Source organism: Elephas maximus, chromosome 11 (assembly GCF_024166365.1).
Source record: "Elephas maximus indicus isolate mEleMax1 chromosome 11, mEleMax1 primary haplotype, whole genome shotgun sequence".
Classification (NCBI taxonomy): Eukaryota; Metazoa; Chordata; class Mammalia; order Proboscidea; family Elephantidae; genus Elephas; species Elephas maximus.
The window spans coordinates 42,326,134-42,347,084 of record NC_064829.1 but is presented as its reverse complement, the minus strand read 5'-3'; the positions used below and the strand labels follow the sequence as shown (position 1 = coordinate 42,347,084).

Here is a 20,951-nt window from a genome sequence, read left to right as displayed (position 1 = left end):
GTTTTTTCCTTTCCATTTTCTCCTTCAAAGTAACTGTTACACTAGGAAAATTGATTTACTGATATTTTTGAAAGGCACTAAGTTTAGCACTTGAGGACTGCATTCAACAAACATCTTGAAAATGGATGAAATCACCATTTTAGCTCTACGCCTGTCTCAATAAACCAAATTTACACACCCTCAAGATTATGAGAGAATTATACACCTTCCTTCTGAAGTTAATCAGAATTATAAAGGAAGCATCCCTATCTTTTGGGTTAGGTTTAGACCATGGTCAATGTTCAGTCAGCTCAATTTTATTCAGAATTGTGAGCATAGGTATAATCCGATGTTCTGGAAGTCACTAGCTTTCAAGTAGATAATAAAGCCACACTTTGGCAATTGGACTCAGGAGGAGGTAGAAAGTCACACCATTTTCTCAATATGACTGCTACTCAATTCCTCCATCCCTCTGCACTGTGCTGAGAAATGGCAATCACATATTTCCAGACTAACGCTAAAGCCCCAATTTGCAGGCTCATGTTATTTTGTAGCATGCAGGGATAATTAAGTATGATGATATAAAAATATTCACTCATCCACTTTATAGTCAGGCAAAACAAAGCTTACTGTGTGAGTATGTGTATTTGCTTAATAGTACATAGGAGGTTAAAAGCTTAGCCCATCTAACCTAAACCATGTTGTATTTTTAACTTAAGCGATATACTAAAAACAACTCCCAATGGACAGCTTCTGGAATGTTATCCTTATCTCACATATGGACTTGTTAACTTAAACTACCATTACTACCATCAGAGTTCCCTTTAGTTTACGCTGTTAAAACACGGTTTCGCCTCATTATGTCTTATTACTCTGGTATTAAATACATTTGATATATTAAAAAAAAAAAAAACAGATGGCCTTTAGGATAGAACAAAGTATTATGGCATTTGCTTTATAGAAACTGGGAAGAGATGTCAGGGCCATCTCTATACCTCACACTTCATAGTTCAGATGGTTTCTGATAATAATAATAATAAAAAAAAAAAACCAAAGGAATAGAAACTAAAATTGTCACCATCTGGCACCTCACTAAAAGTACAAAACTGGAAGGCATTGATAATGTTTAATCCCATTTTTTTTTTTCATACAAAGGAGAGAAGCACTTAAAGGAGGAAGAGTTTAATGCTCACTTAAATTCTTTTTGTCAAACACACTCACCTAAAATTCAATGGAGAAACAGCATGAACTTTCCAGAACCATCTATTTTCTCTTCTTTGAAATGGCAGCTGAATACAGCATTTAAGGACTTCCCAAGCACTTCATCCAGGGACTGGTAAATCCTATTAATCTGCAATGAGAAAATACACTTCTGTTTAGCAAAGCAGTTCATGCCTACACGCTTAGTACAGAAACAGGAAGTCAGAGTTGGCAGATCTAGAGCATATGGTATTTTGCAAATACTCACATAGACTAGGAATGACTTAATACTCAACTCAGATCCTTGGTTTTTATTTACTATAAGAAATATTTAGAATAAATATTTCACAGATGAGAACTGTGAGGCCCAGAGGGGCAAAGTCATTAAGATTAAGCAGCTTGTTAGTAACAGAGAGCGGCCTGGAACCCTGGCCTCCTGACATACTTCTCTGTTTTTCCCTGATTAAAAACCCAGAAATGGGAAAACATGGAATCTTCTGTGTCTTCCAAGTAGGTAATTTTCTGGAATATTATGCCACCATAACAAAAACCAAAAATCAAACTTATTGCCGTAGAGTTGGTTGTGACTCATAGCAACCCTATAGGACAGGGCAGAGCTGTCCCATAGGGTTCCAAGGAGCGCCTAATGGATTCGAACTGCTGACCTTTTGGTAAGCAGCTGTAGCTCTTAACCACTATGCCACCAGGGTTTCCTTATTCTTACTAAAGCCAAAGAAATTACCGTGGAGGTCAGAGTCCTTAGATCAACATTTATTCTAATAATTTAAGCTTGAGCATACTTTCATATAAGGCTATCCATATACATATAAGGAGCTGTGGTGGCACAGTGGTTAAGAGCTGGGCTGCTGAGCAAAAGATCAGCAGTTCAAATCTACCAACCGCTCCTTGGAAACCCTATGGGGCAGTTCTACTCTGTTCTATAGGGTTGTTATGAGTTAGAACTGACTTGATAGCAATAGGTTTATAATAAAATGATTATGTGACCACACACAGATAAATGTACATCCAGTTATATCTAGCAAGACAGAGTTACTCATGAAATTCATTGGTATTATTCTGGTGACTTCTCAAGACATTGCCCCTGCTTGTTGCTCCTCTACTTGGCAATCTTAGGAAGGATTCTTGGCATGTTTGTTTCTATCTAGGTCCCTGGGTCACCCCCAGACTAGGAGGGAGACTACCCCACGAGGTGGCCCAGGTTGTATACCTTAAATGGGATCTCTGGCTCCAAAAAAAGTTGCAACTTGGATAATACCCTAATTATAAGCCTGCATTAATTTTTGCTATTCCTTCTCCACCAAAAGGGGCACCTATCTGAGCCTGAATCTCAAAAGCCATGATCAAAAGCAGTTGTCTAATCTGGAGGCAGCACCATCCCTATCCCTGCTGGCTTATGTCTCCCACAGCTGCCCTAGAGGATAACTTTATGAGGCACTGAATATCCACAATTCCTTCTACTCCTGAGCCTGAGGGTGGCAGCCTCCCAAACTGCCAGGGAATTAAAGCCATCAGTCCTACTCTCTACTCTTGCCACAGCCTATTATACACTTGCAGAACAAAATTCTCACATGCAAATTGGATGAGAATACAAAATAATACTTTTCTCTCTTTAAATTCTAGGTCAGCTAACTTAAATTCTAGGTCGGCTAATGTATGACTACATATTAAAATTTAGCCTCGTAGAGTTAAATATACTGTTTTCACGTAGCTCCCTGAAAAGTTTCCAGTCAGGGTCTGGGTTGGATTTAGGAGTCAATGTCTTACCATGGAGCACTGCAAGAGAGAGGAGGATTTTGTTCATTTTGCGTGCTGTGTATTAGGCATTGAAAGCCTGGTGGCATAGTGGTTAAGAGCCACGGCTGCTAACCAAAGGGTTGGCAGTTGGAGTCTACCAGGTACTCCTTGGAAACCCTATGCAGCAGTTCTACTCTGTCCTAGGGTAGCTATGAGTCAAAATTGACTTGACAGCAATGGGTTTGATTTTGGTATATTAGGCATATAGGTCGGGGGGAAGTTGCAGGAGGGACTTTTATTTAATAAGTTGGGGGGAATTTTGCTTAGTAAGAGAATCCCTCCCCCCTCAAACTAGAGCACACAAAAATGGAATAGGCCACCAGAAAACGGTAGTGGCCTTCTCACTAATGGTATCAGTTTTAACAGAGAGGCTTTGTGATCATTTGTGGTGGTGGGAATTGGTAAAACACATGTGTTCATTACACAAAGATGGAATAAGTGGCCACTATAAACAGATTATGTGGAAAACATGGAGGGAGGGATAGGTGCAACTGGCATCTAGCAGGTAGAGGCTAGAGATACTGCTGAACATCCTACAGGGCACAGGGTAACGTCCCACAAAAGTAATTATCCAGTCCAATATGTCCACAGTGTCAAGGTAGAGAAACCATGGCCTAGACTATTTAAGTCCCTCTCAGTCCTAACACTATTCTATAATTTTACCACAAGTCCCATCCAGACCTCTGGAACTGCCCAATTCAAAGCTGCACAAAGTAAGCTCAATCCCTCTTCTGAAGCTTCCTCCAGCTCTATACAGTACATTGAAAAGTGTTCCTTGACTTCCTTCCCTGTTATGGATTAAACTGTGTTCCTCTAAAATGTTTGTTGTAAATCCCAACCTCTATGCCTGTGGTTATAATCCCATTTGGGAATGGGTTGTCTTTGTTATGTTAATGAAGCAGGATTAGTGTAGGGTGTGTCTTGAGTCAATCTCTTTTCAGATATAAAAGAGATTACACAGCAAACCAGCAAGCAGAGATGGGGGAAGAGAGACACCAAGCCATGTGAAGACGGCCCAGGAGCAGAAGCTCAAAGAGACGAGGACCTTCCTCTGAGCTAACCAGAGAGAAAGCCTTCCTTTAGAGCCGGCACCCTGAATTCAGACTTTTCGCCTTCTAAACTGTAAGAAAATAAATTTTCTGTTTGTTAAAGCCACCCACTTGCAGTATTTCTGTTATAGCAGCACTAGGTAACTAAGACATTCCCCTACCTCTCAGCTCTATTCTTTAACCCCCTCTGAATCCCACCCAGCCCTTGGTATTTCTATACCACCCTTTGAGTTCCTTTATTATAGTATATATTACCAAGTAAAATTACCACCAATTTTCTCATCCTTTCACAAGAATATGTGCAACGTGAGGGCAGGGACTATCTTATTTATTTCTTCATCATACTTAGCACATCATCTTTCATGAGGACTCGTGATCCCTACTAAGTGTTTGTTAGAATAAATGACTGATGGTGGAACAACTGGCCAATGTGAAACTCAGGGTTTACTCATGCGGTTCCTACAAAGAGTTGTAATATGAATATATCTAAAAAATCTCATTAAATTATTACTTATTGGCCCAAGAATGTCAACGTGGCTTGGTAAACTACAGTAAAATGGATTGGGGATCATGGCCCTTGGACTAGACTAAACTCAGAATTGTCCCCAGGTAAAAGGATATTAGGTCAGAGTCAGGGAGGCAACTGCTGGGAAATGGACCTTTTTGAGCACTTTAAAGCTGGAGACAGCATTAGTGCTCAGGGACACTCGGGTGCCTTCTCCCTTCCAAGAATTTGTTCCTGTTGACACAGTTTATTTAGCCTGAGAACCAGGAAGGTCTTGGATGTCTGTACACATTTCCTATTAAGGGTATAGATTGCTACTTGAAGATCCTAGGATAAGGGTCTGTGGCACAGTGAGAATTTAGCTCCAATGAGGTGACATGATGGAAGAGAAGGACAGCATCACACGGTCTGATGGAGGCTCCCACCAGGTATTCTGGACACCAAGTGAGGTGCTGTTGAGACTAGCTGTATCTGTGCCTCCGCCGTGTGGCCATCTCATTTCTGAGAAGTTTTTAAGTCTTTATACAAATGAACACAGGAATTGAACGAATTTCAGAGAGGGTTCTGCATCTGAAATTTCTTTCCACCAAATCATAGCCCAATGACTGCAGAAACATGGGCTGTACCTCACAACTCCTTTAAGAATCCGTGTACCTTGTGAAAATGTAGAGCCTCTGCCGTGCTTCCCTTCTCATTTACCTACTTTAATATTTACACCCTCTAACACATAACAAGACAGCAAGAGGATGTTTGAGCAAGTATGAGATTAAAAAAAACCAAACCCGTTGCCGTTGAGTCAATTCCGACTCATAGCGACCCTACAGGACAGAGTAGAACTGTCCCGTAGAGTTTCCAAGGAGCGCCTGGTAGACTTGAACTGCCGACCTTTTGGTTAGCAGCCGTAGCTCTTAACCACTATGCCTCCGGTTTTACTGTTGATATTTCATCAGTAGTCAGGGATAAAAAAAAAAAAATCATACTTTATCACTTAGGTTAAAGTGAGATAAAGCAGAGAGAAGAGCAACATTTGGACAAAATATCTGTCAAAAGGATGTACACATACAAAAGTGAATGTGGAAGTTGTTATATCATAAAGCCAGGGGCCTGCCGACACCCAGGGACTCTTAAGAAAAAATATGGCAACTTGCCTGTCAACATTTGTTCAGTTGGGTAGTCACTCAACAGTTTTAAAGGTGCTGAAAAGGAAGAAGGTAGATAAAGGATTTCTCAGCTCTGTTTCTTGTACAAGCATTTTTTTTCGGAGCGGCTGCCTTTGTGTTTCTTTCTGTTGCATTTTACTTTAAGGTAGTTGCTTATTCGGATAATATGTACATTTTATGAGGACATTTTTCCAGAGAGGTTTGATGACTTGTACCACACTGGTCAACCTCAGCAGAGGACCTGAATCAGTAGAACTCAGTTATGTGCCCATCATCTTTTTCTTTTTTAAAATAAGAAATATTCTAGAATTAGCTTGAATGCTAGTACTTTTAGGAAAACAAGAGCAAGTCTAATTTAAAAATGGATCAAGAGTTGGCTGGCCACTTACACAGTTTTTCAGGTTTTTGGGTTATTTATTTATTTAACCAAGTAACATTCTTTTTAGGAAATGTGGAAAATAAATTATGGAGAAAATTAATATTACCCACATTCCACCCCAAGATGTAATTCCTCTGAAGAATTTATACATGCACTTCCAATTATATACATAATTATATACATTGTATATATACGATATTTTATATATACTGAACATAATTTATAATCTCTCTATTAAAATCTTAACGAAGCTGAGAGATTATAAGCTATGTATGTTTTGTTTCAAGCTTTTTTTTTTTGCTTTTTGTGTCCTATTATCAGTGACACATACGTATTCAGCATAAGTATTTCTTCTCTTTATTGGCTATGAGGTTGTTTTTATTCAACTCCCTAATTAAAGGACACTGAATGCTTATTTTGTTCATGCACTTCATAGACACATTTGCACAGAACACAGTTACAATACATTTCTGGGTAAGACAGCGAGTCATCATTTTATTTTTATAGTAGAGCTTATTGTGCTATAAAAAAATCTACTGAACAAATTATGGTACATACACACAAGGGAATACTAGGCAACAGTAAAGAACGATGATGAATCTGAGAAACATCTCACAACAAAGATGAATCTGGAGGGCATTATGCTGAGTGAAATAAGTCAATCATAAAAGGACACATACTATATGAGACCACAATTATAAAAAAACAAAAAAAGGTTGACACACAGAAAAAAACAAATTTTGATGGTTACAAGGGAGGAGAGGGGTGGGGAGGAAAAATCACTAACTAGATATTAGACAAGTAATAACGTTGGTGAAGGGAAAGACAACACACAATATAGGAAAAGTCACCACAGCCTGACCAAGACAAAGTCATAGAAGCTTCCCAGACACATCAAAACAGTGGATCATGGTCTCTGTGGACATCTAGGTCAACTGGCCTTACATAGTTTATAAAGAATATGTTCTACATCCTACTTTGGTGGGTAGCATCTGGGGTTTTAAAAGCTTGCCAGAGGCCATCTAAGACACATACATGTATTGGCCCTATCACGTTCGGAGCAGAGGAGAATGGAAACAAAGACACAAGGAAAATACAAGTCCAAAGGACTAACAGACCATATGAACCACAGCCTCCATCAGCCTAAGCCCAGAAGAGCTAGATGGTGCCCGGCTACCATCACCCACTGTTCTGACAGGAATCACAACTGGCAGAATGGGAAAAAGTATAGAACAAATTCAAATTCACAAAAAAAGACCAGACTTACTGGTCTGACAGAGACTGGAGGAACCGCTGAGACTATGGCCCGCAGACACCTTACTAACTCATAACTGAAGCCATTCCTGAAGTCTACCTTTCAGCCAAAGATTAGATGAGCCTATAAAACAATAGTACACATGAGAAATGTACTTCTTAGTCTGATGATCAAGTATACGAGACCAGATGGGCAACTCCTGCCCAAAAGCAAAGACTAGAAGGCAGGAAAACTGGATAAATGGACACAGAGAACCCAGGGTAGAAAGGGTAAGGGGAAGAGTGTTGACACATTTTGGGGATTGCAACCAATGTCACAAAACAATTAGTGTATAAAGTTTTTGAATGAAAAACTAATTTCCACTGTAAACTTTCACCTAAAACACAATACATTTTTTTAAATCTACTGTACAAAGCCCAAGAATCCCAAAATGTCAGAAAATTGAAGCCATTTTCTCAATTTAAAGAGAGTGATTATCTCACTTTGTATCTTTTTAAAAAGTAGAATTATGAAACCAACGAAGACAGTCTCATTTGCTTACAGAAACAACCATTAAACTTAATGTATTCCGAGATAGATTTCTTAGATGGAAATCTCTTTTTATGATTTTAAGTAGGACGACGTACAACTAAAACATAGTACAATACCAGCTCGTAGTGATGACTTCACCAGACCTTTAAACTCTCCATGTTGAAGCCATTTCAAAGCAATATAGAAAGATTAACATATTTTTGATGATCAAGAAAAAAATGTTTATTCAAGCTCAGCTTTTTGTCTCATGTATCTGGTTATGCCTGCCAGCTTGATCAAAAGAGAATTTGAATGAATTTTGAAGGTTAAGTCAAATATATCAAAGATTAGTTTAATTAATTTTTGAAGATACAAATTTTTAACTAGCCACATGCATGTGAAATCTCCCTAGTAATATATGACCATCTGTATCTTGCTCATATTTTATGTTCATTTATTGGTAGAAAAGCCCACTGCACACTTAAAAGAGATTAATGATACAATGTGATTTGGTATGACTGCATCTGTTTGATTTTACCATGATGTAAAGGCCAAACAAGAAAGAAGAAAGGAATGGAGGGAAGAAGGGGCGGGGGGAGGAAGTAAGCAAAGAAAGAAGTAACTCATGAAACTGAATATAGAAAAAAATGTATATTTCATATGACCTTTACATTGTTGCTGTTGTTGTTAGTTGTCAACAAGTCAATTCCAACTCATGGATATCCTACTGGTGCAGAGTAGAATTGCTCCATAGAGTTCTCAAGGCTGTGACCTTTCTGGAGCAAATCACCAGGCCTGTCTTCTGATGTACCTCTAGGTGGTTTCGAACTGCCAACCTTTCAGCTAATAGTCCAGTACTTAACCATCTGCACCACTCAACATTAAAAAAGGGGTGGATAGGTAGAGGTGCAAATGTTCACATGCAGAGTGCCATACTTCCCACAACACATCTACTTCCTAAATTAAATGTGTACTAAACACAAAGAATTCCACATATTATTTTTTACATTATTTTTCTCTTAATATGCACAAAACCCAACCATAAATGTGCTCTTATAAAACAACATACATGCAAATGTAGCAGTTATTTGGATAGAGTTTCGGTGACAAATTGTTTGGCATAGCAACCAGATATTTAGAGTCAAATCTATTTTTTTTTTTTTTTTGCAATGTATATCTTGTTTCCCCAGAACAAATATTTATATAAAAAATGTGTGGGTGTTTTCTTAGACACAGAAATGCTTGTTCTGGAAATTTATAAAGAGATCAAAACCCAAACCGAATCCATTGCCTCAGAGTAGAACTGCCCCCATAGGACTTCCAAGGAGCAGCTAGTGGATTTGAACTGCCGACATTTTGGTTGGTAGCCAACCTATTAACCACTGCATCACACAGTTCCATAAAGTGAGACAGAAGCATCTAATTTGGGGAAGAAACATTAAGGCCCTGACCCTTCAGTGGTGCCTTTCTACCTCAGTGGGTGGCCTTGCCTATACTGTCTGCCTCAGTAGCCACCTGAAAGCTAATGAGAGCTTGACTTACTGTTTTCATCTGACTCAGACTGGAGGTATGCCTTAAAAAAAAAGACAATAAAAGAGATATCATTTAATTAAAACCAAAAAACGAAACGCATTGCCATTGACTCATAGCGGCCCTTTAGGACAGAGCAGAACTGCCTGCCAGGGTTTCCAAGGAGCAGCTGAAGAATTCGAACTGCAAAACTGCAGGCCAGTTCTTAACCACTATGTCACCAGGGCTTCATTAGGTATCATTAAATTGCCAGGCCACATTGGGTTTTAAAAAAAAGGATACTTACACTACCCTATATATTTCTTAAACTTCTTGATCTGAAGACCCCAAAGAGCTATGTTTGTGTTGTATCTGTCAATATCTACCATATTAAAAATTAAATCTTAGAAATTAAAAAATTTTATTTATAAGTTCATTTTAGTAATAACAAGTCAATTAAATGTTAATATAAATATTGTTACTAAAAACAGCAATATTTTCCAAAACAAGAACATTAGCGATAAGCATGCCATGGTTTTACATTTTTTGAAATATCTTTAATATTTGGCTTAATAGAAGATAGCTGGGTTTTCATATCTGCTTCCCATTGCAATTTCTTGTTTTGATTGAAGCATATGAGGAAAATCTAGACTTAAACAGAAATGTCATTGGTAAAGGCAGGAGTATTTTTATAGCCTTTCAGATAAGCATGGTCACGTGAACTGCAAGGTGGAACCTGAAACTGTACCAATGACATTATATACTCTGTTACAGTAAAATCCATTGGTCTGTCTTATACTTTGAATGGATTTTTTATCCATGTATGATTTTACAGCATCATAAACTGGTCTTTTGGGAAATGCTGGTTCACTGAGTTAGGTAGATCTTCCAAGCGTTGACACATTTCATTTTCAATAAAAAAAATGATATTTTCTAATATCACCATCCAGAACACTTAATTATGCTCATGAGGAATCTGTACATAGATCAAGAGGCAGTTGTTCGCACAGAACAAGGGGATACCGCATGGTTTAAAGTTAGGAAAGGTGTGCGTGAGGGCTATATCCTTTCACCATACCTATTCAAGCTGTATGCTGAGCAAATAATCCGAGAAGCTGGACTTTATGAAGAATGCGGCATCAGAATTGGAGGAAGACTTATCACAGCCTTGCTTGCTGGAAATGAAGAGGACTTGAAGCACTTGCTGATGAAGATCAAAGACCACAGCCTTCACTATGGATTACAACTCAACAAAAAGAAAACAAAAACCCTCAGAACTGGACCAATAAACAACATCATGATAAATGGGAAAAAGACTGAAGTAGTCAAGAATTTCATTTTACTCGGATCCACAAACATGGAAGCAGCAGTTAAGAACCAAAGGATGCATTGCATTGGGCAAATCTGCAGCAAAAGATCTTTCTAAAGTGTTAAAAAGCAAAGACGTCTCCTTGAAGATTAAGGTGTGCCTGACCCAAGCCATGGTGTTTTTGATCACCTCACATGCATGTGAAAGCTGGACGATGAATAAGGAAGACTGAAGAAGAAATGACACTGTTGAATTGTGGTGTTAGGGGAGACTACTGAATATAGCATGGACTGCCTGGTGGCGTAGTGGTTAAGTGCTATGACTGCTAACCAAAGGGTCAGCGGTTCAAATCCGCCAGGCGCTCCTTGGAAACTCTACGGGGCAGTTCTACTCTGTCCTATAGGGTCGCTATGAGTCGGAATCGACTCGACGACACTGGGTTTGTTTTTTTTTTTGGTTTGCCACAAGAATGAAAAAATCTGTCTTGGAAGAAGTATAACCAGAATGCCTTTCAGGGGCAAGGATGCCAAGACTACTTCTCACATACTTTGGACATGTTACCAGGAGGGACCAGTCCCTGGAGAAGGACATCATGCTTGGTAAAGTAGAGGGTCAGAGAAAAAGAGGAAGACTCTCAACCAGGTGGATTGGCACGGTGGCTGAAACAATGGGCTCAAGAAGGACAACAGTTGTGAGGATGGTGCAGGACTGGGTAGTGTTTTGTTCTGCTGTACACAGAGTCACTATGAGTCAGAACCTACTTGACAGCACCTAAGAACAACACAATATCACCATCAATCTCATCATAAAAGTCTTTTAGGTATTAGAAAGCTGTCAATATCACATTGGTAGATGCAAAGCTTTCCAAAATTTGGACTTTTACTCAAAAATTTGAATTTTATGGTTGTCAAAGAATACTGTCAGCTGTTTTCTCTGAAGTGACAAGCTCAGTTGGTTTATTTTCAAGAAAATGTTTGCCAAATACTCAAGTCAGAATAACCATGGTTTGTCTGCCAATTGTTCTTTCAAGTAAAAATGTCGCTCCGTGAAAGAAGTAGCTATTTCAGCTCGTACCCCAAGCAATCAAACTTGGAGACAACCAGCATTCTTCAATATGTTTCAAAAGTGCTTTATGCATACTTTTCATTTCTTTACACAAAATATTAAAAAAATATGTACTAAATGTTAATGATTTAATGAAATGGTAGGGGCTGTTTTTTTACTGAAAGTGCATATCAGTGAATAATATAATGACTACCAGTACAATTTGGTGCCACTGCCTTGATTTGGGAAACCCTGGTAGCATGGTGGTTCAGTGCTACGACTGCTAACCAAGAGGTTGGCGGTTTGAATCCACCAGGCGCTCCTTGGAAACTCTATGGGGCAGTTCTACTCTGTCCTATAGGGTCGCTATGAGTCAGAACTGACTCGATGGCACTGGGTTATTTTTGGGTGGGCCTTGATTTGTAATAAAACTCCAGCAGTTTTACATGCCATTACTTTTGTGCCATCAGTGCAAACGCCAGTACAGTGAAAAAGGCAAATAATGTATTGGAATTATATTAAAATAGTTTTGACCTCAAGGACCTCCTGAGAGTGTCATGGGGACTGTACTTTGAGAGCCATTGCCCTAGAAGGGAGAAGGTTGAGTGAAGGCTCTGAGGTTGAACAGAGCCACAGGTAAATCTCCACAGCTCTACAATTAGAATAACGAGTCCTACCTCACAAAATTGTTTTAGGGATTAAAGGAGATCACTTAGCACGGTACTGGACACACGGTAAATTCAACAGATACTAGCTATGTTTACTTATATTTACATTATCACTTCTTTTTGAGGTCAAAAAGCAATGGTGTAAGTCAGAAAATCAGCTGTTTGCTGGAATCTGTTTATCCTACACAAATCCAAACTTCAGTTCTATAATTCCTCCGTGAGCACAAGCTGCATGAAGATATGTTTCCCCCCACTATGTTGAGTACAGGAGCCCTGGTGGCACAGCAGTTAAAAGCCTGGCTGCTAATCAAAAGGTCAGCAGTTTGAATCCACCAGCCACTGCTTGGAAACCCTGTGGGGCAGTTCTACTCTGTCCTATAGGGTTGCTGTGAGTCGGAATTAACTCGACAGAAACAAGTTTTTTTTTGTTGTTTTTTTTATGTTGATTACAAAGATCGAAATTTTGCTTCTCATATGCTCATGTTGCAAGTCCTTGTACAGTTAGTCACAAGAGATATTTCCTGGTAGTTACAGACATATCATCAGGAAAGAGGGGAATCGCTAGTGAAGGACATGTTTGGTAAGGTGGTCAGTGAAAATGTGGGAAAACCTTCCATGAGATGGATTGACACAATAGTCAGAACAATGGACTCAAAGATACTCTGATCATGACGATGGTACAGGACTGGGCAACATTTCATTCTGTTGTACATGAGCTCCCCCTGCGTCACAGCTGACTCAATGGCAACTAACAACAACAAGAACAATAGTTAGTGGTCACAAGGGAGAGGTGGTATTTTGATTGAGACCCCAGATCTCCCAATCTCTGATCAGCAACCTGACACAGCCATGTGTTACAGTCGTTAGTTGGTGTCAAGTCAATTCTGACTCACGGCGACCCCACGTGTGCAAAGTAGAACCGCTTGGTAGGGTTTTCAAGGCTGTGACCTTTGGATAGCAGATCGCCAGGCCTGTCCTCTGAGGCCCCTCTAGGTAGGTTTGAACCACCAACCTTTTGGCTAGCAGTTAAGCACTTAATCATTTGTGCCACCCAGGGACTCGGACACCCATGCGCGAGAGGTGTTTATTACCAAGGCGTTACACTATTATCAGGAGGCTAGATCACAAGGAGTTGCAGGGATCCCTGCTGCCTAAGGCCTAGAACAAACACTTGAAAAATGTTTTTTCTGGAACACTTACTCTTGGCCTCATCTCAGCCCTCCAGATTTTAGCACTTGGTGGGGAAAGCTGAATTAATGGAAATGGGCTCTAAGGGGAAAGGGAGAAAAGAGGGCATTTGCCTCAATAAAGGATGAGGTGTGTGTGCAAGTATTAACTAGTAGATTAAAAAAAAAATTTTTTTTTTTTTTTTTGTAGATTAGCACTTACTAATTAACATGTGTTTCAGTCTTAACAAGTTAGTATTTGGCAGAAACTCTCAACGAACACTGGAAAACTCCAAGGCTCGTAGGGCCATCATTTAATGTAAATGGGTGAGATACATGGCTGACAGTAAAGAGACCTAGGCACACTGTGCTTGCATATTTTAACCTTATGAACATTTCCCACTGCTTCAAAGAAACATACCCTCTCTCATGTTCCTCGAAATTATAAGTGATTCGTTTGGTTTATTTTTCTTTTCACTACTTGATACAGAGTTGAGTGCAGAGAAACAGTTCTTAACACTAAGAAAACAATGATGCAAGCCTGATGATAAGTAGTAAATTAGACTTGGTCTCAGTGCTGGAAAAATAATAATGAGTGATAGTGAGGGAGTTGAAATGAAAAGTGTGTGTGGTGCTATGGATTGCTTTTGTGTGTCCTTCCTCGCCATGATCTTGTAACTCCCATCCAAGTGATTGTGCGGGACTCTGCGGATAGGGTAATTGTGTCCCACCAAGGCAACTGGTCAGTTTTTGCCCGCCTGCTGGGCTCAAAATGAGCCATCCCAGAGGTGGGACAGAAGATCCCATGACCACCAAGGAAGAATAGCCAGGAGCCAGCATGTACTTTGGACCCAAGATCCCTGCACTGAGAAGCTCCTGGAGTCAGGAGACAGGGAGAGAGAGCTGTAACACTGAAGGCAGTGAGAAGTGGCAGTAGAGACCTGGCAGCAGGAGATGGCGTGATGGGCTATCCAGCCCAGGATGAAAGAGTGCCTGTGAGCAGAGGCCTAGGGCCAAGTGAGGCCTGCACGTCTGTGAAGAGGCTGTCTTGATAGAAGAACTGTATCCTGAGTGTTCCTGAGCCTGAATTGTTAACTGTTCCTTCCCTAGTAAACCCCGTATTTGTGAGTATTGTCTGTGAGTTCTGTGTGGCCATTGCAATGAATTATCAAACCCAGCAGAGAAGTAGAGAGTGCCATAGGAGGGACGGCTAGTGTCAGAACTGGTAAAGCTGGCACAGAGAGGAGGCATGTCTGACCGCCACCTCATAGGAATCAGCCTTGGGCTGTTGATCTTGATCCTCCTTCTCCTTGTGAAGTTAGAGGAGGTCAGACACTGCCCTCATGTTGTTTTTTTACAATCTGTGACCTGTTTAAAGACAGCAGCTCCTTCTGACTGTGCCACATGAAAGCAAATATCCAGTGTAGCCACATCTTCCTATTTTCAAGTTCAGGTAGAAATCCACATTTTTATAAAATCTTCAAATGTATAAATGTTGCCTCAAATTTATTTTAAAACACTGGGTAGGCCAAACAAGACACGATGGCATGGTTTGAAGGTTGCCAAATTTTGGATTTCTTCAAAGATATAATTTCATTTGCCTCTCTCATTTCATGTCCTTGAATCTCATGCACAATAACTTTGCACTTGACTCATCTCAGTTGCCACTCCTCATGAAAGTGGCGACAGCAGGAACATATGCGAGAGGATGCTTTATCGCCCTCTAGTGGTTACAGACTGCCAAAACAACCAGCTCAATGTTCATTCATTCTGTTTATTGAAAACTTTCATCCACGTAAAACTCATCTTCAATCTCGCTAAAATCAGCAAAACAGACTCTGGCTACTACGTATTATTTTATTGTCAGTGTGAATTAGACTATGGGATAAAAAGCAACAGAAAGATGGAACAGGGAATTGCATTTGACACAGAGATCTAGATCTATCCTCAGGAAAAGGGAAGATTTTAAAACCGTGTACTCTGATGGAAGGCAGGGCCAGCAGTACCTGCTGTTGGCTGGAGCACATATATTGAGTTTTATGTGTAGAAATGAGTAATGTGTGAATGATCACCTCCAATTGCTAGAGGGGTATCCAGTAGATACCGGCTAATTTGATCCCTGTTTTGAGTATTTAATAGTAGATTAAAAAAAAAAAAATTTTTTTATTAGCACGTATTAATTAATGAAGAGCATCTTATATTTCTTTGTTCAGAAGCATAACCTGAGGAATGTATTTTAAGCATGGGGAAGGAGATAAATTTTGCAATTTTTGAGAAATGAAATAGAATTTCAGGCAGGTCAGCAGTCATAGGAAGCTAATAAAGGATCTCGAGAAAGTTTAAAACATAGATCCCATGACAACCTTGTTTCATTCAGATGCCCACATTGTCTGAGAAGATTGTTGCCAAGTTTTATAGGCCTGTAGCTCAAATGCCAACTTTCAAGGATGGGCCCCTCTGTATATTCATTCCCTTGTTGTTTTGCCCTCCTTGACACACTCAGATAATTTAATGAACTGAGATACAATTGCTTTTGGAACCTCAATACTTGGTTATACTTTGGTCTGAAAACAGTTTTTAGAGTTGAGAGTATGTCAGCAAAAAGCAACCAAAAGAATGTGGGTGTTGTTACAAGGTCAGATTTTCAGAGGCTGTAGGCAGTCGTACTGGCATCCCGTCAAACAATCACCAGGGGCAGCAGGGCCATTCATGGCAATGATTCAGCAGCTCTGACAACACTAATTACAGCAACCAGTTAACGCTCAGATAATAGGCACCCATGCTCCTTCAGGGAGTAGTCTAGAGACAAAATATTTTGTTTTTCAGGCTGATTTAGAAGGAAATCTGGATATGTCATTGAAGCCCAGATGTTAGCTGCTCTGCGTGTGTATGTATTAGAACCTAGATTAAAATATTTATACATATCGATTTACTACGTAAAGAGAAATAGAGAAATATATTGAGACTGGGGGCTGAAATAGCAGAAGCTAGGTGTGACACAGAAACCCTGGTGGCGTACTGGTTCCATGCTACAGCTGTTAACCAAAAGGCTGGCAGTTCAAATCTACCAGGCACTCCTTGGAGACTCTATGGGGCAGTTCTACTCTGTCCTTCCTATAGGGTCACTATGAGTCAGAAATGACTCAACGGTAATGCGTTTTTGGGGGTTAGGTGTCTCACACGGAGAATCATGCCCTAAAACTGCACTGCCCAATGTAATAGTCACCAGCCACGTGTGGCGACTGAGCAGTTGGAACCAGGCTAGTCTGACCTGTGATGCGCTGTAAGCGTAAAATACACACCAGATTTTGAAGACGCAATACAAAAATTCATGTCAAACAGCTCGATAACTTTTTATATTCATACTATTTTGAAACAATAATATTTTGGTGTACTGGGTTAAATAAATTAGTATCACCTGTTTCTTTTCACTTTTTTTGTTAATGTGGTGACTAAAATTTTTTAAATTATATATGTGGCTCACATTATATTTCTATCGGGCAGTGCTGCTTTAGAAAATATGTGATATCATCTCCTTTCAGTATCTCCTATCTCTCTCACACACACACAAAGGGTAGGAAGCAGGCACAGGGCAGGAGGCATTCAAAAAACAGGTTTTAAAACTCCACTTAAGGTGCTCATTCGGAGACCTCCTCTCTCTAAGCCAAAGCATGGTACAACATAGGCCATAGCACCCCCGCCCTAAACTGCCAAAAGTCCTCCTCAACACTGGGCCCAGGGGTGAAAGGGCATTTGCCATAGTTCATTTAATCCAACCACTTTGACTAAGACTGAAAAGGCACTGTGAAAGATGTGGAGAAATGTTTTCCCCCTTGCCACTTACAGAACAAAACGAGCACTGCGGGAATGAATTGTTGTGTAGCTTCCTAAACTTCTCAGATCGAATTTTGACTTGCATGTTCTCAGGAACGATGTGGCTGGTAGTCAAGCCTTTCATCATACATTGAGCTAAAACTTGGACTAAATAAGGATTTTGGTAAAGCAAAATCTGAATACTAATTTAGGTATTTAAATTAGCCAGCAACAAGAAGTAATTACTAGATTTGCCCTTTTGTGCTTTGAGTATGATTTATCACCTAGCGACGAAAGGATCACCCTAAATTCTGACTAGAGTGGATAGGTTTCCAGCAGCCTTTCTCCTGTACCTTGCTTCTTGCTCCATCCTTTTAATTTCAGTCCTTGAATCGGCTTCATCACCCAGCATCTTTCATCTTGTTCTTAACTAACATCGACTGTAAGAACTTTGGAGTCCTGGAGTTTAACAGATGCCAATTTGGTGTGCCAAGTCACACACCTCTTAGCCTTAAATTTCTCTTTCATTATTTTACCTTTAGCTCTTAACTTTAATTTTTATGCACACAGCTGGACAGCAAACAGCTGAAAAGAGGTTTCATTACTGGTGGCTGGGCCTTTCTGAATAAGTGTTCAATGGCATATTCTAGTAACAAGAAGGTGGCAGTGTACCTGGCTCCTGAACTAGCTGGAAAAAAAAGGCAAAATTCCTCCTTTTTTTTTTTTTTTTTCATTCAAAGTCAGGCAATGTGTCTCCTCCCCCCACACCCAAAATAAGTGACATAATTGTGTCATTCAAATTCAGAAATTGAAACTGGTTTCTTGGGGGACTTCTATTGGAGTGGCTCATCATCTCCCCTAAAATCTCTGTCTAGCATTCTTCCTTCTCTAAACGGACAGTGGCAGAGGTCAAACTTAGTGTATTTATTTACAGTTATATAAATATTTTAAAGAAAATTTAACAGGTTTGTATTTTAATGATTTTTCATATATTTTTGCGTTCTCATTTTAAAAAGCCATTGAACATTACAATGTAAGTGTTATTGGAGCAAGTACCCACCCACTACCATTGATTAGGACCCTACAGGACAGAGTAGAACTGCCCCATAGAGTTTCCAAGGAGCACCTGTGGATTCAAACTGCTGACATCTTGGTTAGCAGCTGTAGCACTTAACCACTACGCCACCAGGGTTTCCGAGCAAGTAGATAAATGTTTTTACCATTCTATAGAATACTTGTTTTTTAATCCTTTCAGTTTGGACAATGAAGGTAAATTGACTATATCACATATCACTTTTTGACAAGGTCTTAAAAAATGTAAATTCTTGACAAGTATCTCTAAGCAATATAAAATCCATATTTGAAAAATATACAAAACTGAGAGATATTTCAGCAAGCCAGGTCAAGCTTACAGTGTTTTTGGAATGGCAACTCTATATTATCTGATTCCATTGCTATAGGATTAAAAAGGTGTTAAAACTGAAAATATGGGAAGAGTTGTAGAATAGGCCATTGATTTCATTTGACCACATTTTTAGATAACTGCATTACAGGAATTAAAAAAAAAATACATTTTAATATCTAACAATTAGAATTTTCTCTTCTCTTTTTTAAATATACTTATATCATTTTGGGTGTTGTTGAGAATACACATAGCAAAACATATACCAATTCAACAGTTTCTAATGTACGACTTAGCAACATGGATTGCATTCTTTGAGTTGTGTAACCATTCCCATCTTCCTTTTCTGAGTTGTTCCTCTGCCATTAACATAAACTCACTGCCCCTAAGGTTCCTATGAAATCTTTCCAGTTGCTGTTATCAATTTGATCCCATAAAAAACCAAAAATCAAAACCCACTGCTGTTGAGTTGATTCCAACTCATAGCGACTGTATAGAACAGAGTAGAACCGCCCTATAGGATTTCCAAGGCTATAATCTTTACGGAAGCAGGCTGCCACATCTTTCTCTCACAAAGCAGCTGGTGGTTTCAAACCGTCAACGTTTCCGTTAGCAGTGGAGTGCTTAACCACTGCACCACCATGGCTCCTGTTGATCCCATATAGATAGTTCTTATTTTTAACAAGCTAAATTAAAATCGTGTATAGTTTTAAGAAGGCTTCAGGGAATATTTCTGGTTTAAGGTTTAAAGATTATCTCAGGGCAACAGTTTAGGGGTTCATCCAACCTTCCTGGCTCCAGGAAGTCTAGAGTCCATAAGACTTTAAAATTCTGTTCTGCATTTTTCCCCTTTTGATTAGGATTCTTCTATGGAATCTTTGATTAAAATGTTCAGTAATGGTAGCCAAGCACCATCCAGTTCTTCTGGTCTCATGGCAAAGGAGGCAGTTGTTCATGGAAGCAATTATTCTAAATTTTATTAGCTATAAATATAGGAAAAATAAGGAATCCTATATACTCTAAGAGTTTATGAGTGGTAAATGAAACTTCTCCAGAGAAACCAACCAAAGATAAGTCACACCATCGAAGCCTGTGACAGCTACAAAATGTGGTTTGGGGAAGTTGACGGGGTTTGAAGGACTTCAATGTGAGAGTAAAAAGCAACTTTAGATTGTTCTCTGACCTGGAAGTTTAGGAAGAATGGGGTTAATGGTGATTAGTAGCTCATCTCAAGTCCTTTTATCACCCCATGAACATTAAGAGAGGTAGAAAAATGACACAATGTTCAGACATTTGAGGTAAGAAGAGCCCCTCTATTCTTCGAATGTGGTTCCTAGCAGGACGATGTGCAGAAGATAAAATCCAGACTACAGAGCTCTCACTGACTTAATCATGATGGACTGCTTTAGTGAATGGCTTACTTCACCTCTCTTAGGATTGACAGTCTGTGCTACTAACACTAAAATTGAAATAAAATGATGATCAAAACATATCTAAAGAAATATAAAGAACTTACAGACTATGTTAAAAGCTGATTATGATACAATCCCTCCTGTAATGGGATTCCACTAAACCATGAATGACTGCCAGAAACATAAAGTCCATTCTTATAATTTGATATTTTCATCTCAAGCAAGAGAAACACTTGAATTAAAAATTAAATATAACTTGGTCTGTGTATGTATATATAAACATTATGTGTGTGTGTGTATAAAGTCCCGTTTGTTTGCTCATTTAAGGGTAGAATGTGAAAGTTGACAGGTTCAGGAATTGGGTAAGATTAAGACTTAATTTCTTTGTAGATATGAATGTTGACTTGTTTTCAGAGAGTCTTACACCCTGGCAAGGTTACAAGACTCCACAAAGGACTGGCCCGTTTACATTCCAACAAAATAAGAGTTTGGCTGTATTCAAATTGTGATGCAGTGAATTACTTAAATATGGCCCTTGTAGCCATGCATGGTCTTCTGACTTCCACAAAATGGTTGAGTGCGAATATGCAAATAAGGTGCTGTGGCCCATCAAGGGGACTGAAGAGCCTGCTAATAATATAAATAAGGTGCATGGAACACTTGCAGTGGTGGGACCATGCAAATAAGGTATATGACACCCTAGGAGGGGACTGGTCAGTTTTGCCATCCTGCTAGGCTTAAAGGGAGCCCAATCTCAGGAGCAGAAAGGAGGGGAC

The 20,951-nt window shown here is 39.4% G+C and overlaps 1 protein-coding gene across 13 annotated transcripts in view; it reads right to left on the bottom strand.

Moving 5' to 3' along the window:
• The window catches only part of DTNA (dystrobrevin alpha), a 451,514-nt gene that overhangs the window by 262,558 nt on the left and 168,005 nt on the right, over positions 1 to 20,951 (bottom strand). For all 13 annotated transcript variants that reach the window (XM_049901507.1, XM_049901509.1, XM_049901502.1 and 10 more), the window contains exon 2: positions 1,201 to 1,330. The gene's annotated coding sequence lies outside the window, so the exon portion shown is untranslated. The remainder of the gene's footprint in view (positions 1 to 1,200; positions 1,331 to 20,951) is intronic.